Raw genomic sequence first — 6,000 nt, 5'->3', positions numbered from 1 at the left:
AGCCTGAAACATGAAAAACAGGCTTGATGCTTAACAGGTTAAAATAAAAAACACTGAAAAAAAATAAAACTGCATAAAAACGTATAATATTTAAAACAGATGATAATAAAAGTTTAAACAATAAAACTAAATATATAACAAATATATTAAAAAGTTAGAACCTAATGTAAAAAAGACTAAAATTAGACATATAAACATCACACATAAATAATAAACATAAATATATAAAATATATATAAACAATACAATTAAACATAGAGAAATACAAAATGATATATAAAGACTATCCATACACACTCCCAAATAAATGTATAAATATGGCTATAGACAGAAAAACAAATACATGTGATCAATACATAAACACTGAAAATACATTTTAAATTTGAATAATAAAACTAATTAAAACTGCGGTCACAGTCGTGCGCAGTTGTGGACGGGCCCTCGCGTCTTTGCGCCTGTCTGGGAGGGTCGCCGGTCGTCTCGAGTCCTCTGAAATTAGCCGTTTGTCATTTCTCAAATGTTCGCGTCCTCGACTCCTCGATCCTCCGGCAGTGACCCGGAAATGGATGTCAGCGCGCCGTCTCGAAGGAAAACACATTTTTCTTAAGGCTCATCGAGGATCGATTATCGAGGAGGTAGTCTGTTGGAGCCGTAACCGAGGATACACTGATTTAGAGGAGAGAGGAGAGAGGTCTCTCTGGAGGAGCTATAACCGAGGGTAACTGTTACGACCCTGGGTCGTTATGTCATTTGTGTGCAGATATTTCTTCCTCCTCCTGTGTCTGTGTGGCTGTGTGTGAGTAAGCCTGTGAATACCAGCCCAGGGTGAGTAGGACAGATGTGCTAAATGTTCATTCAGGTTGGACAATATCGCTGAATTACCGAGGCGCGCACAGGACACAGAAGCGCGCCTGTCGCTCAGCCCGTCATCACTGGGGCTGTAAGGTGGCTGAGTGACAGACACAGAGGCAATAGGCGTTACTATCGGAGATTGAGCGGCGCCACTTTTACGATCAACATACATTTTAAGCATGTGTATGTGACACACACAAGTTTTTTCTACGATCCGGAGTGCGGATCATATAATCCGTTCCACTGAGTTTACGGCCCACCTCATACGGGCCGGAAAACTTTGCTTGCAGGGCCAAACCAACAACGGGCAGCAGAACTAATACTCGGCCACCGGTTTGGAATTCCTGAGCAACTGACTTTTTGTCGTACCGGGCTTTCATTTTAGACTGGGCGGTCCGGAGCGACTCACGGGCCAAATCACAGGCATGATGTAGCCTTTCTGTGAATTAACTAATACTTGTATGCTTTAGTAGATATCTACAAATAAACAGTAGATATTTTTCATGAAACCATATATTGCTTTACAAGGGCTGTAGCCTGATATATATGATATGATCTATCTATCTATATATCTATCTATCTATCTATCTATCTCTCTATCTCTCTATCTCTCTCTCTCTATCTCTCTATCTCTCTATCTATCTATCTTATAATAGCAGGGTGATGCAGAGTGGGGTCGCCTATCCCTTTAAGAGAGAGAGAGGGAGGTGTGGCGCGTGCAAGTGGCGCGTGCATGTCTAGAGTGAGAGTGAGCGAGCGTAGTGTGTGTCCGGAAGAGAGCGGGAGTAGCAGCAGTGATCAGTCTGTCTCCAGTTAGCTGTATAACAAAGTCCTGAGGAAACACAGCGGCCTCCCAAGGAACAGCCTGCCTGTCTGCCTCATTTCAGAGTGGGTTATTGAAGCCGAAGCCTGGTGCTTCAGTCCGGGAAGACTGCAGAGAGTCCTCCCCTGTATTCCTCCACTACGGTCTGGGAGCAGCATCTATCTCCACTGTTGCTGTAACCATGTTAATGTCCCTCTGTGGGACCAATAAAGGACTTCTGATTCTGCGGACAGACAGAAGAGAGGGGGAGGGGCGGGTTGGAGAGCGGCCTTCTTCTTTTCCCGGATTTGAAGAGTCCTCTTCCTCGCAGCCCACCGTATCCCAGGATGCAATGCGCGCCAGTGACGAGGAAACAAAGAAAATGTCGGTTCGGTCTCAGAGAGAAAGCAGCACGTGAGGAGTAACTGATACATGTGAGTATTGGGTTTAACTTACTTTAATAACTGATACATGTGAGTATTGGGTTTAACTTCATTGCCGCGGGAAGTAGGGGTGCTGCAGCAGAATCTGGAGAATCACAGAACCCCCGTTGACAATTGACGAGCACTTTAATTTAACTTACTTTAATAACTGATACATGTGAGTATGACTTTAGGCTTTATTGTCATTTCAATCAGGAGAGACTGTTTTGATGTAACAATACATATCTATTGCCGGGTATAAACGGATGAATGTAATGGTGTTTTGCAACTAGACCCCGTTGTACTGGAATATCATTCGGGGGGGTGGGGGAACCGAACCGATCCGATGAAACCCCCCCTGGAGTCTAGACACTGGCGGTGGTGAAGGCATGAAGAGATTGATGGAGGTCTGGAGAGGACTGGTTTAAGCTTGACCCTGGATTTGGGAGGTGGAAGGGGTGGAGGAGGGCTGCGTCCAGTCTCCTGAAATGACAGCTGTCAGGAGGGGAGAGAGCAGATTTAAAGGGTTAGCAATGCTCTATGATAGGCTTGTGGGAATAGAGAAGGAGTGATAGGTTTAGCTTATATAACACTTATAGTTTCATGTCTTGTTACATAAGAATAGATCATATTTGTTAAGTGTTATTATCATGCCCGGCGCCGTGGGAGGGCCAGGGAGGGCCAGGCCCTCCCATTTGACATTCCTGCCCTCCCCAATAAACAAGTTTTTTATTATTTATCAATTTTTTTTTTTAAAAGATCTTTATTTTTTTAATTATAAATAAACTGTGAACTTTTATGCTACGATGTATGTGATGTCAGATAGTAACTATAAAAAAAAATCACAGGCTACGTCAAATAAATTCATGTGTCTGTTGTGATTTGTGATTCGTCCACATTTAGACCAATCACAGCGTCACACTCTGCCGCCTATTCTGGATTTGTTTATTGTTTATTGTGCATTCTGTAGACTCCCATTTCTGTTTGGATTACAAAATGGACATCAGAAATTGGCTTAAAAGGTCTAAGGATTTATTAAAACGAAAGAGCGATGAAAGAACTGCAGCCGATGGTGCTGCTGGCGTCCCTGCACCTGCCGTTGCAGCAGCACGCCTTAATGTCACAAGCTTGACCTCGGCAAACCCCGGGGCTGAGTTAGCGAGCCCAATCCTTGACTCATCAAGGCGGGCGCCACCAACGCTGTCCTCCGAGGCACAGCTCCTTGTGCCCCTACCATCACCACCTGCGTTGCCACACCCTGTAGCACACCCGCCAGCATCCTCCTCCTCCGTGCCGGTGCCTCCACTACAGACGCTATCTTGCAGCACATCAACAGGTACTATTGGTACGCTCAAAGACCAACAGCCCCAGATGATCTTGGGGTTAATAAACCCAACCAGGTGAAACTGGATCGTTATCCAGGGAGATTGTTTTCAGGAAAGAAGCGCACTTTTGCCACTGCATGGTACAACAACAGACCATAGCTTGAATATTCGCTAAAAGCAGACGCAGCCTTTTGTTTCCCCTGTAGACAGTTTAAAGTAAATACGTCTTCATCTGATGCGGCTTTTACTGTCAAAGGTTTTTGCGACGGGAAACCCGCATTACAGACTGATAAAGGACTGCTAAGACATGCCGCATCAAAAGAACACATTTCATGTGAGAGTTTGTGGAGAGAGAAACAGATACGCGAGGAAACAAATAAGGAAATTAGTACTTTGGTGCACACAGATCAGCTGGCACGGAACCGTTATTACGTGTCAGCTGTCGTTGATATGATAGCTTTTTTAGCTGTCAACCAACTCCCTCTCAGAGGTGACCACGATTCACTCCACAGCATGTCCGAGTCAGGCAGTGGGCTCTTCCTATCGCTGTTTGAGTATACGCTGCACAAAGATGCAGAGTTGGCCTTGCTGTTTGATATATATTGTGCCGCAGGCCCGCAGCACATTACGGTTTTGTGTGCCCTCCCATGAAAATCATATGCCCTCCCTTTAGATTTGTTCTGGCGCCGGGTCTGGTTATTATGGGAGAATTACTATTCTTGTGGTACTACTGCCTCATTAGGCCCATATCTGTTATACAAAACTCATGTACAACAACTTCCTTACTTGCAATAAATAAGCACTAATTAGAGGGTTATTGGAAAAACTCTCAACTAATGGCTTATTACTTGGAGAATACGGTCATGTAGAATAAGGCATTAATAAGTGTTTTATAATGACTAATAAAGAGCCAATATACTGCTAATATGCATGTTAATTAACAACTAGTTGATGGTTAATTTGTGTACCTTAATATAAAGTGTTACCATACCATATATTTTCTTGCAATTATACATTTTTAAAATGATTATTGACAGTATTTTGTATGTATTTGACAGTGATATATAGCCATACCACAGCAGAACTGGATAGGGCCATGTTCAATAACACTGCAACTACCAGAAACTTTTATTCACTGATGCCGCTGACACCTGCCATCTCGCTCTCTGGCGCCACCCAACGACCAGAGGCTTCTATGCCAGTGCAGCTCCCCATTTCTGTTCTCACCAACATACACAGAAGGTTGGTGAATCAGGTTAAAAACAGAACGTCCAAAACCATCCGTTTGAATTCATCAAATGTAACAGTAGTTCCACTTACTCCACGGTTTATCACAAACAATCAGAGTGATAGTATATCTAACACACTTCAACTGGCTTTATTAAATGTCAGGTCTTTAGTAGGTAAAATCTTTTTAATCAATAATTTTATCACCAAGCACAATCTGGATTTTATGTTTTTAACTGAAACTTGGTTAGACCAAAACAACAGCACAGCTGTTCTTATTGAATCAACCCCAGTCAGGCAAGACTGCATAAGAAAGGGGGGTGGAGTAGCTATTTTGTTTAATGATTTATTTCAATGCAAGCAGACTACGTATGGAAACTTTGCTTCTTTTGAATATGTGGCCCTTCAGCTGAAATGCCCCTTCGAGCTCTGTTCCTAAACATCTACAGACCACCCAAATACTGTGCAAGCTTTTTAGATGATTTTACCGAATTGCTGTCTATAGTGTGTATTGACTTTGACCGTTTAGTCATTGTTGGTGATTTTAATATCCATGTTGACAACCCCCAGGACAGAGGGGCTAAATAACTGTGTTGTGTTCTTGATAACTATGAACTGACTCAGCATGTGACGGAGCCCACGCACAATAAGGGGCACACTCTGGACTTCATTATCTCAAAGGGTCTGAATATCTCTGAGGTTGTGGTGACTGATGTTGCACTCTCTGATCATTCCTGTGTTTTCTTTGAGAGCTCTATTTCCGTCCATACAGTTTTTAAGAAAGAGGTAACCACTAGACGTTACTTATCTGAAAATGCAGAGGAAATGTTTGTTCAGAATTTTTCTTCCTCAATTGCCCCTGCTAACGTCTCAGTAAATGAGCTAGTTGACCATTTTAATTCTAAAATGACAAATGTCATGGATACCATTGCTCCCATTAAAATAAAGGAAGTATATGGCAAGAAAATATCTCCATGTAGAAAAGCCATGACCGTGAGAACAGCAAAAACAGAGTGTAGAAAAGCTGAACGCAGAATACACTCCCGTGGAAGAGCAGCCAGCACTGCAGCTGTCGCTAAATGCCGCTGAAACACATTCATAAACAATGAACCACGGCACTCTGGAGAAAAGTATAAGGTTGGAGAAGTCGTTATTTAATTTAATCTGGCTTCGTATGATTAAAAGCAACACGATCATCGACCCGACGCAGTCCCCCCCCGTTGTTGTAGTTGTAGTGAGCGCCGTAACGCCGTTGGGGAGCAAATCAGCGATGTAAACGGTGACGTCATCAGCAGCAGCACCAGTCGGGCTCTGGGCGGTGTGAACCAGAAAAGCTCTAGCACGGAGCTAGAACGGGAAAAGCGCTGGTGTG

This window comes from Trematomus bernacchii, unplaced genomic scaffold (assembly GCF_902827165.1).
Source record: "Trematomus bernacchii unplaced genomic scaffold, fTreBer1.1, whole genome shotgun sequence".
Taxonomy (NCBI): Eukaryota; Metazoa; Chordata; class Actinopteri; order Perciformes; family Nototheniidae; genus Trematomus; species Trematomus bernacchii.
Note: the sequence above shows the minus strand (reverse complement) of the source record.